The sequence below is a fragment of the Choloepus didactylus genome, chromosome 15, assembly GCF_015220235.1.
Source record: "Choloepus didactylus isolate mChoDid1 chromosome 15, mChoDid1.pri, whole genome shotgun sequence".
NCBI classification, from domain to species: Eukaryota; Metazoa; Chordata; class Mammalia; order Pilosa; family Megalonychidae; genus Choloepus; species Choloepus didactylus.
Genome location: NC_051321.1, coordinates 21,526,643 through 21,537,733, shown reverse-complemented (window position 1 = coordinate 21,537,733; position 11,091 = coordinate 21,526,643). Strand labels below are relative to the sequence as shown.

General features: G+C 37.3%; 1 non-coding gene across 1 annotated transcript; it reads left to right on the top strand.

The window, feature by feature from the left end:
• The first annotated feature begins 1,834 nt into the window (after window positions 1-1,834).
• LOC119511007 lies at window positions 1,835-2,022 on the top strand. The gene has a single exon (XR_005212101.1). It is a non-coding gene; the product is annotated as a U2 spliceosomal RNA (small nuclear RNA).
• Window positions 2,023-11,091: the final 9,069 nt, after the last annotated feature.

Genomic DNA, 11,091 nt, shown 5'->3' with positions numbered 1-11,091 from the left:
GTAACAGTAAAGGATTGAAAACAACCTGAATTTCCAAACAGAGGGAGATGAGCCAGTAAAATACAGAGCATTAACTTGATGGACTATATCACAGGTATTAAAAATGGAAGTCATGCAGCATGGTAGTCATGTGAAGACAGAATACCAATTTTCATATAGATCATGATTACACTACTATCTAAAAATAAAGCAGTTGTATGAGTGTGGTTAAGTTATGAATGATTAAAAACATTAAATGTGTTTTAAAATCTAACATTGTATTTTTATAATCAATAAAATTGGAAGATGAAGTTTTAAAAATATATAGGCACCATGTCTTTTGGGCTGGAAACAAGAAGACTGAAGAAAGACAGCAATAGCTATTTTCAAAACATTACCTGGAATGCCTAGCAAAATATGGTTTCCCAGGGCTGTCTTTCCATGGGGTCTGGCTCACAAAACTCAAGTGCTAATTTATAATTCTCAGCATTTCTAAGAAATATCTACATTTTAAAAAGAATTCCCACCTCTGCCACTTCACCTGTTGTGCTGGTTTGAAACTGTACCCCAGGAAAGACTATGATCTTTAACGCAATCTTGTGGAGGCAGACTTATTATGGGGGGGGATCTTTTGATTAGGTTGTTTCCATGGAGATGTGACTCACCCAACTGTGGATGAGACCTTTTGATTAGATTATTTCCATGGAGGTGTGATTCTGCCCATTAAGGTGGGTCTTGATTAGTTTACTGGAGTCCTTAAGAGAGCTGAGGGGCCATCGCAGACTCATATGCTTGAAGATACAGACAGAAAGACATTTGGAGATGCAAAGCTAAGAGATGAAGTCCAGAGTTTGCCCCAGAGAAGCTAAGAGAAGACCCCCAGAAGCTTAGAGAGAAACACCCTGGAAGAACAAGCAAGGATGCACAGGAGCTGAGAGAGAGAGAAGTTAAGAGAAACAGAAGCCCAGAGACATTTTGGAGAAAGCCATTTTGAAATCAGAACCTGGGAGCAAAGGACCAGCAGATGCCAGCCACATGCCTTCCCAACTGACAGAGGTATTTTAGATGATTTCAGCCTTTCTTCAGTGAAGGTATCCTCTTGTTGATGACTTAGTTTGGACACTTTTATGGCCTTAGAACTGTAAATTTGTAACCTAATAAATCCCTTTTATAAAAGTGAATCCATTGCTGGTATTTTGCATAACAGCAACTTTAGCAAACCAGAACACCTGCTATGAAAATTTGGACCACTACTGTAACCTCCCTTAGCCTCAGTATCTGCATCTGTGAAATGACAAATACAAACATCTCCCTCTTAAATCTGTGGCAATGATGTATTGTGCCAGTCCTGGGCCCATTTGTCCTGAAACACATTCCTCATCCTTCTGCTGCTCTCCTTTATATGATGGGGGTGGCTGACACCTGCAAGCTGCCTTTCTCAGCTGGCTTCTGCAAGGTGGTCTATTGGCAGATGTTGTTGGAAGACTGGAGGGTAGGAGGAAGGGAGAGGCTGTGCCATTCTTTCCCTTCCTCTCTGCCTTGGTAGTATCCCTGGCAGGGGCTTCTCCACAGTCATGGCCCCAGCTCCTACTGGATAGGTCTGCCATGGTTCTAGCTTCTACTAAGCAGTCTCCTATTACATGGCCTCCAGTTTCTCTGTATTCTTCTGTTGTTCCTCCAGCCAGGGGTGGTGGTTGCTTCTTGCTGTCGCTAATCTCGGAGCTGACTCACCTTCAAGAATGACTTTTCAGCTCTTCCACAAGCTGTGTAACTGATTCCCTCTCCTTTTAAAACTTAAATGCTCTCCCCCCCCCCCACCCCCCAGTTTTTCCCTTGATCTATAATTTTCCAAGTAATTACTTCTTGGCCTTTTGGCTAAGATCAAGTGTAGTATAGTGCACCAAATATAGGGCTGATACCACTTATACTCAATAAGTTTAAACTATTAAAAGTTAAAGATATTATAATAAGCCACTGCTTATTCCCCAGATGTCTCCTGCCATTGTCCTCAGTCCAAGTGCTCAAGGAAAGATGGCTGGATAGAGCCCAGTCTGTTTCAGGAGCTCTCCCAATCTTGAAATAATAATAATAGTCAACATTTATATAGTACTTGCTCTGTGCCAGGCATAGTTTTAATTGCTTTATTTAAATTAACTCATTTAATGTTCACCACAATCCCATTAGGTAGATAACATTACCATGGAAAACTGAGACCAAAAAAAGGTTAAATGACTTGCCTAAAGTCACAGAGCACAATATAAAAAACCCTAACCCACTGTTCAACACTGCCTCTCACGATGATTGCCCCAGAATCAGGGAAACAACCATTTCATTCTCAGATGCCATTGCCACTCAACTCTGAAGGCTCCCTGTGAAGCGGCCCTTAGTCTCTCCCAGTTTCAGATCTATACAAGAACTATGACATCTTGCTAGAGCAACTACCTGCACAGGCTGGCCCAGAGGAAGGCCTAGCCTTGAACTCTAAGGCTGTTGGGCACCAAATGTCTTTTTTCTGCTTCAGTAGACACCTCTAGTGAGCTTGACTGCACAAGAATCCATAAGCCATTAACTAAAGTTATACTAAGCCTATAAAAGTCACTTGCTAACATTCCAATGACCTTCTTGTATATTAATTGACCAGATGGGTTTACTCATTCACTAATGAACTGCAGGAAGAAGGGAACTAAAATTTGTTGAGTGTTTACTTTGTGTCCAGCACCTGCTAGTAGCTCTACCCTGACATCAGTTTTCCTTTCAACACTCCTAGCAACTTGAGAGAGTAACAATACTCTATCAATACACTTTACAGATAAGAAAACCAAGCTTAGAGCCATTAAGTGACTTGTGGATGATCCCTAACTTAAACATTAGTCTGAATGACTTCAGAACACCTCAGTCTTTTCTGAGCTAAGATAAGGATGTTGCCTAGAAAGGAATTTTGAAATGTAGCCATAAAAGATATAATTATGATGTTTGGGCAATCATCGTGAGAGGCAGTGTTGAACAGTGGGTGTAATTTCAGAATTACTATAAACCAGTGAGTCCTCTTTGGTTCACACTTTCTTCCTTTTTGAACAGAAATGTCTATAGCAGTTCTCCTGTCTGAATACCATTGTACAGACACTGCGTGGGTGGGTGGGTGGGTAGATATGGGGGTAGAAAATTTATCTCTTTAGTTTCACAGATTTTCATGTATAGAGATGATACTCAAGAAGCTGTATTTGACTACTATGTACAAAGAACCACATTCAAACCTCAACCCGATTTAGATGCTGATATTTGTGACTTTGAGCTGTTGCTGTAATGAGACAAGACATTTGGAGACCTTGGGAAGGGTTGCATGTGAGAGAAATTAGAATTATTGGTGACTACAGGGCACTGTGGGGACTGTGATAGGTAACCATTAAAATGGCTTCCAGTGGTCCCCATCTCCTGATATTCATATTTTTGTATAATTCTCTCCCCTTGAGTGTGGGATGGACCTAGTGGCTTGCTTCTAGTGAAGAGAACATGGCAAAAGGGATGGGATATCACTTCCAAAATTAGGTTCCAGAAAGACTCTGCTCATTCTCCCTTACTCTCTCTAACTTGCTCACTCTGATAGAAACAAAGTTGCTAAGTATGAGATTCCCATGTGGCAAGGGACTGAAGTCTCAGGCTAACAGCCAGCAAGAAATTCAGGCCCTTAGTTGAAGAGATCCACAAGAAACTGAATCCGGCCAAAATCTACTTGAATAACTTTGGAAGTGGATCCTTCCCCAGCAAGTCTTCCCATGAGACTGCAGCTCTGGGCAATATCTTGATTAAAGCCTCATGAAAGAACCTGAAACAGAAGCACCCAGATTTATGACCCACAAAAACTGTTCAAAAATAAAGGTTTGTTGTTTTAAGTCACTAAATTTTGGGGTGATTTCTTACACAACAATAAACAACTAATATACTTAGTATCTCATCTCATCCATGATTTCTTCCCAGTGGAGGCTCAAGAGAAGAATACAATTTGGCTCCAAATTCAGTTCTCTGAGAGGAAAGGAAGGGAACTAGCATTTATTAAGCAGTTACTAAATGTTAAGTACTTCCTTGGTGATTTATTAATCCTCCCAACAAAAACTCCATGAGGTAAGTAAAATTGTTAGCTCCATTTTAAAGCTGAGAAAGCCAAGGTACAAGTCAATGAGTGGCCAAGCTTGGTCTGAACCCATGTCCCTCAAATAGTAAAACTAATGCCATTTCCACTAACCACTAAGCCATACTGTTGAGGGGGGCCTCCTCTGGGCCTAGATCCATGGCAGCTGTTTTTGCTGTACAATCTCATTTAATCTGTCAAGTTTACCAAAGAAGTAAAATGAGCAGATCAGCAGATGCTAAGAGAATAGACATAGTGCCTGAGTTTGACACACAAAATAGATAAGAGATGAAAAAAAGTTGTTTAAAAGGACACAGTTTCCTGCTGTCTCTGCTTGGTCTTAGACCACACACACATGCTCCCTCCCCAAACTAACTTCACTTGACCCTTTATTTGCAGATTAACAAGCAAAGCAAGGCCATATTGGAGAACTCCAGAGACCCCGTTGACAATGAAGAAAATCTCTAAGCATGGTAGGAGGACAGAGCAGGGTGGGGACAAAGGTGTAGACTAGGAGGCCATGGCCTAAAGACTCATACTGTTTCCAGGCACACAGCCACAAGGAGAAAATCCATAGAAAATTCATCATTGCTCCAGTTTAAAAAAAATCCTCTTTCCAATCCAGGGCTCTATTTTCAGGATATCACTGCCCCATTACTCCCCAATGGACCTCTCTTACCCATCTTTACCTGCCAGCTTCCTAGAGAAACAATCCATGCTGGACACTAAGCTGTGATTTTACAACTTCTTTGTTGATATATACACCTAAAAAATGAGGAAAATAAACTTTTCAAAATTGATGACTAAAATTTTTCACCTTAAGTTTAAATAGATGTAAAGGGTATAATTTATAGCATATATGTGTTATGTGTTCATTCAGATGCAGTTATAAGAAATAATAGAGAGAGAGCCTATGGGCTCTTACTCAGTTTTTTCCCCAATGGTAGCATATAGCAAAACTATAGCACAATATCACAACCAGGATGTGGACTGTGCCAGTTTGTATATATTATGTCCCCCAGAAAAAGCCACATTCTTTGGTGCAATATTGCAGGGACAGACATATTAGTGTTGATTAGATTGGAATTTTTTGATTGAGTGCTTCCATGGAGATGTGACTCAACCAACTGTGAGTAAACCATTTGATTGGATAATTTCCATGGAGGTGTTACTCTGCCCATTCAGAGTGGGTGTTAATTGGATCACTGGAGTCGTATAAAGGAATTCACAGAGGGAGCTTGGAGCAGCTAAGAGTGACATTTGGAGAGCAACTGAGAGTGACACTTTGAAGAGCACCTGCAGCTAAGAATGGACAAAACACCCCAAGAGCAACATTTTGGAGAATGCCATTTTGAAACACCACCTGGGAGCAAAGCAGACGCCAGCCACATGCCTTTCAACCTAACAGAGGTTTTCCAGACGCCACTGGCCATCCTCCAGTGAAGGTACCTGATTGTTGATGTGTTACATTGGACACTTTATGGCCCTAAGACTGTAACTGTATAACCAAATAAACCCCCTTTTATAAAAGCCAATCCATTTCTGGTGTTTTGCATTCTGGCAGCATTAGCAAACTAGAACACCATATATACAATCTAACAGTTCCCCTTTTAATCACATACAGATATATATTTCAGTGCTGTTAATTACATGCACAATGTGTGCGACAATCACTGCCATCCATTACCAAAACATTTACATTGTTCCAAATAGGAACTCCGGACATTTAAACCTTAACTTCCCATTCTCTACCATCCCCTGGTAACCTATATTCTAGATTCTGACTCACAGAATCAAATCAGTAAGATTATACAATATTTGTCCTTTTGTGCCTGACTTATTTCACTCAACTTGATGTCTTCAAGGTTCATCCATGTTGCTACATGTATCAGAACTTCATTCATTTTTATGGCTGAATAATATTCCATTGTATGTATATACCACATTTTATTTAGTCATTCATTGGTTTATGAGCATTTGGGTTGTTTCCATCATTTGGTAATTGTGAATGATGCCACTATGAGCATTGGTGTGTAACTATCCGTTGAAGTCCCTGCTTTAAATTCTTTCGGGTATACACCTAGCAGTGGCAGTGCCAGGTCATACGGTAGTTCTATACTTAGCTTTCTGAGGAACTGCCAAATTGTCTTCCATAGTGACTGACCATTTTACTTCACAAATTCCAGCAATGAATGAGTGTTCCTATTTCTCTGCATCCTCTCCAAGACCTGTTATTTTCCATTTTTTTTAAATAGCAGTCATTCTAATGGGTGTGAAATGGTATCTCATGATGGTTTTAATTTGTATTTCCCTGATGGCTAATGATGTTGAGCATCTTTTCCTGTGTTTTCTGGCCATTCGTTTGTCTTCTTTAGAAGTATATCTATGCAAGTCATTTGCCCATTTTTAAATTTGTTTGTCTTTTTGCTATAAGGTCAAAGATTTCTTCATATATTCTGAATATTAAACCTTTACTGGATGTGATTTCCAAATATTTTCTCCCATTTTTTAGGCTGTCATTATACTTTCATGATAAAGTCCTTTGAGGTACAAAAGATTTTAATTTTGATGAGGTCCCATTTATCTATTTTTTCTTTTGTTGCTTGTGCATTGGGTGTAAAGTGTAAGAAACCATTGCCTAACACCAGGTCCTGAAACTGCTTCCCTACGTTTCTTCTAGGAATTTGACAGTTCTGGCTCTGATACTAAGGTCTTTCAACCATTTTGAGTCGATTTTTGTATAAGGTGTGAGGCAGGTGTCCTCCTTATGTTTTTTTGCAAACGAAGATCCAGTTTTCCCAGCACCATTTGTTGAAGATCCTATTCTTTCCCAATTGAGTGGTCTTTTCCCCCTTGTGAAAAATCAGTTGGCCATAAATGTGAGTGTCATTTTCTGAGCTCTCAATTTGATTCCATGGGTCTATCTGTCCTTTTGCCAGTACCATGTTGTTTTGATTACTGTGGATTTGTAATAAGTTTTAAGAACAGGAAATGTGAGTCCTTCAACTTCATTCTTCTGTTTCAAAGATAGCTTTACTGTTTTGGACCCCTTACCTTTTTATATAATTTTGAGGACTGACTTCCATTTCTGTAAAGGAGGTTGTTGGAATTTTGATTGTGATTGTGTTGAATCTAGAAATTACTTTGGGTAGGATTGATATCTTAATGATATTTAATCTTTCAATCCAGGAACACAGAATATCTTTCCATTTACTGAGGTCTTCCTTGATTTATTTTAGCAATGTTCTGTAGTTTTCTGTGTACAGATCCTTTACATCCTTCGTTAGATTTTTTCCTAGATATTTCATTCTTTTTGTTGCTATTGTGAATGGAATTTTTTCTTGATTTCTCCTAATTGTTCATTGCTTGTGTACAGAACCACTACTGATTTTGGGGTGTTGATCTTGTACTCTGCCACTTTGCTGAATTCATTTATTAGTTCTAGGAGCTTTGCTGTGAATTTTTCAGGAGTTTCTATATATAGGATCATTTTGGATGCAAATAGAGTAAGTTTTACTTCTTCCTTTCCAATTTGGATGCCTTTTATTTCTTTCTCTTGCCTAATCACTCTAGCAAGGACTTCCAGTACAATGCTGAATAACAGTGGGCATCACTGTCTTCTTCCTGATCTTAGAGGGAAAACTTTCAGTCTTTCACCATTAAGTAGGATGTTAGCTGTGGGCTTTTCATATATGTTCTTTATCATGTTGAGGAATTCTCCTTCTATTTTGAGTCTTGTTTTTATAAAAAAAAAAGGGTGCTAGATTTTGTAAAATGCCTTTTCTGCATCAACGGATATGATCATATGGTTTTATTCTTTCATCATGTTAATGTGATGTATTACATTAATTGAGATTCTAATATTAACAAACCTTACATACCAGAGACAAATCCCACTTGATCATGGTATAGAATTCTTTTAATATGCTGTTGGGATCAGTTTGCTAGTATTTTATTGAGGATTTTTGCATCTATATTCATAAGAGATGTTAGTGTATAATTTTCTTTTCTTGTGCTATCTTTATCTGGCTTTGGTATGAGGGTAATATTGGCCTTGTAGAATGAATTAGGGAGTGTTCCATCATCTTCAATTTTTTAGAAGAGTTTGAGAAAATTGGAGTTAAGTTTTCTTGGAATGTTTGATAAAATTCTCCTGTGAAACCATTTGGTCCTGAGCTTTTCTTTATCTGGACATTTTTGATTACTGATTCAATCTCTTCACTAGTGATATGTTTGTTGAGATCTTCTATTACTTCTTGAGCCAATGTCGATAGTTTGTATATTTCTAAGAATCTGTCCATTTCATCTAGGTTATCTAATTTATTGGTGTACAATTGTTCACAGTATCCTCTTATAGTCATTTTAATTTCGGTGAGATTGGTGGTAATGTCCCCCTTTTCATTTCTGACTTTCATTTGTATCCTCTCTCCTTCTTTGTTAGTCTAGCTAAAGGTTTGTCAATTTTATTGATCTTTTCAAAGGACAAATTTTGGTTTTGTTGACTCTGTTTTTTGTTTTCTATTTCATTTCTCTCTGCTCTAATTTCTGTTATTTCCTTTCTTCTGCTTGATTTGGATTTAGTTCGTTCTTCTTTTTCTAGTTCTTCCAGTTTTCAGGTTAGTTCTCAGATTTAAATTTTTTTTTCTACCTTTTTTAATGTAAGCATTAAGAGCTATAAATTTAGCCACATCCCATAAGTTTTGGTATTTTGTATTTTCATTTTAATTTGCCCCAAGATATTTCCAAATTTTCCTTTTGATTTCCTCTTTCACCCATTGGTTATTTAATAGTATGTTATTTAATTTCCACACATTTGTGAATTTTCCATTTCTCCCTCTGTTATTGATTTCTAGCATGATTCTATTGTGGTTGGAGAATATACATTGTAATTTCAATATTTTTGAATTTATGAGACTTTTTTTTTGTGACCCAACATATAGTTTATCCTGGAGAATGATCCATGTGCACTTGAGAAGAATGTGTATTCTGTTTTTATTGGTTAACATGTTTTATATATATTTGTTAGGTCTAATTGGTTTAGAGTATCATCTAAGTCTTATATTTCTTTATTGATCTTCTGACTAGTTATTCTATCCACTATTGAATGTGTGTATTAAAGTCTCCTACTTGTATCTTTGAATTCAAGGTGAGTCTCTTGCAGACAGCATACAGCTGGGTCATGCTTTTTTATCCATACTGTCAATCTCTGCCTTTTGACTGGAAAGTTTAAATAATTTACATTTATAATGAAGAACTTTCTTCTGCCATTTTGCTACTTAGCCTTTGTATGTCTTCTACCTTTTCTGTCCCTCATCTTCCATATTGCCTTTTGTATTTACCAGATGTTTTGTGTTGTACCATATTGAGTGACTTCTCTTTTCTATCTGGATATATTGTTCATCTCTTTTCCTTATGGTTACCCTGCAGTTAAAATTTAACATCCTAAATATACAGCAATCATATTTGGAACGACCTCCTCTATCAAACTGCTTTTATACCTTTGTCAAAAGTCAGTTGGTCATATTTATGTGGGTCTTTTTCTGGTTCCTCTATTCTCTTTCACTGGTTATCTTGATTACTTTAGCTTTATAATTAGTCTCAAAATAAGGTAGAATAATTCCTCCCACTTTATTCTCCTTTGTCAAGATTGCTACATGAAATGGCCCGTGCCTTTCCATATAAATTTTAGAAAACTCTTGTCTATGTTTATAAAATTCTTGACTGGATTTTAATATCCATTGCATTAAATCTATAGATTGATTTGGGAAGAATGGACAGGTTTCCTCTGTTTTGTCTTCCAATCCATGAGCATGGTATGCCTCCTCATTAGTATTTCCTAATTTCCAGCATACAAATAAAGTACATGTTCATTGTTGTTGTTGTTGTTGTTTTGTTCTTTTTAGTTTATACTAAGTATTTCATTTTCTTTGGAGTGACATTTACTTTTGCTCTCTGTATGCGCATTGTTGGTACCTAGAAATGCATTTGATTTCTGCAGGTTGATTTCATATCTAGTGACTGTGCTGAACTGATTTGTCATTTCTAGAAGGTTTTGGTAGGTTCTTTGGGATCTTCTATGTAAACAATCATGTCATCTGCAAATAGGAATAGTTTTATTTATTTTCAATCACTATTACATTTGTTATTTTTCTTGATTATTGAAGTCACTAAAGTTTCCAGTACTATGTTGAGTAAAAGTAGTGAGAGTGGACATTCTCACCCTGTTCCTCATCTTAGGAGGAAAGAATTCAGTTTTCACCATTAGGCATGATGTTATCTGTAGGTTTTCTGGTATAGTCTCTGTATCAAGTTGAGGCAGTTCCCTTCTATTCTGAACTTGCTGAAAGTATTTATCATGAATGAGGTTAGGTTTGTGAAATGCTTGTTCTGTAGCAATTGATACAAATATACAATTTTTCTTCTTTGTTAAAATAGTGGATTATATGATTAATATGTGAAAGTATAAGTATGCCTAGAATAAATTCCATTTGATTATGGTTAATAATCCTTTTAGGACATTGTCAGGTCCAGTTTGCTAATATTTTGTTAAGGATTTCTGCATCTCAGTTCATAAGAGATATAGTTCTGTTGTTTTCCTTTTTTAATTTTTTTTTTGGTACTGTCTTCGCCTGATTTTGGGCATCAAGAAAATATTGGCCTCATAAAGTGAGTTGGGAAGTATTTCTGAGCTCTCTTAAGGACTCCAGTAGACCCACCTTGAATGGTCCAGGTCACATCTCCATGGAAATAATCTAATCAAAGGTCCCACCCAAAATTGAGTAGGTAACATCTCCATGGAAACAACCTAATCAAAGGTCCCACCAACAATAAGTCTGCCCCCACAAGATTGCATTAAAGAACATGGATTTTCTTGGGTACATAATAGATCCAAACCAGCACAATGTCCAAACCGAGGCATATAGTTCAATCCACTATATTCTTCTTACATTTTTTAGAAGAGATTGTATAAAATCAGTGTTAATTCT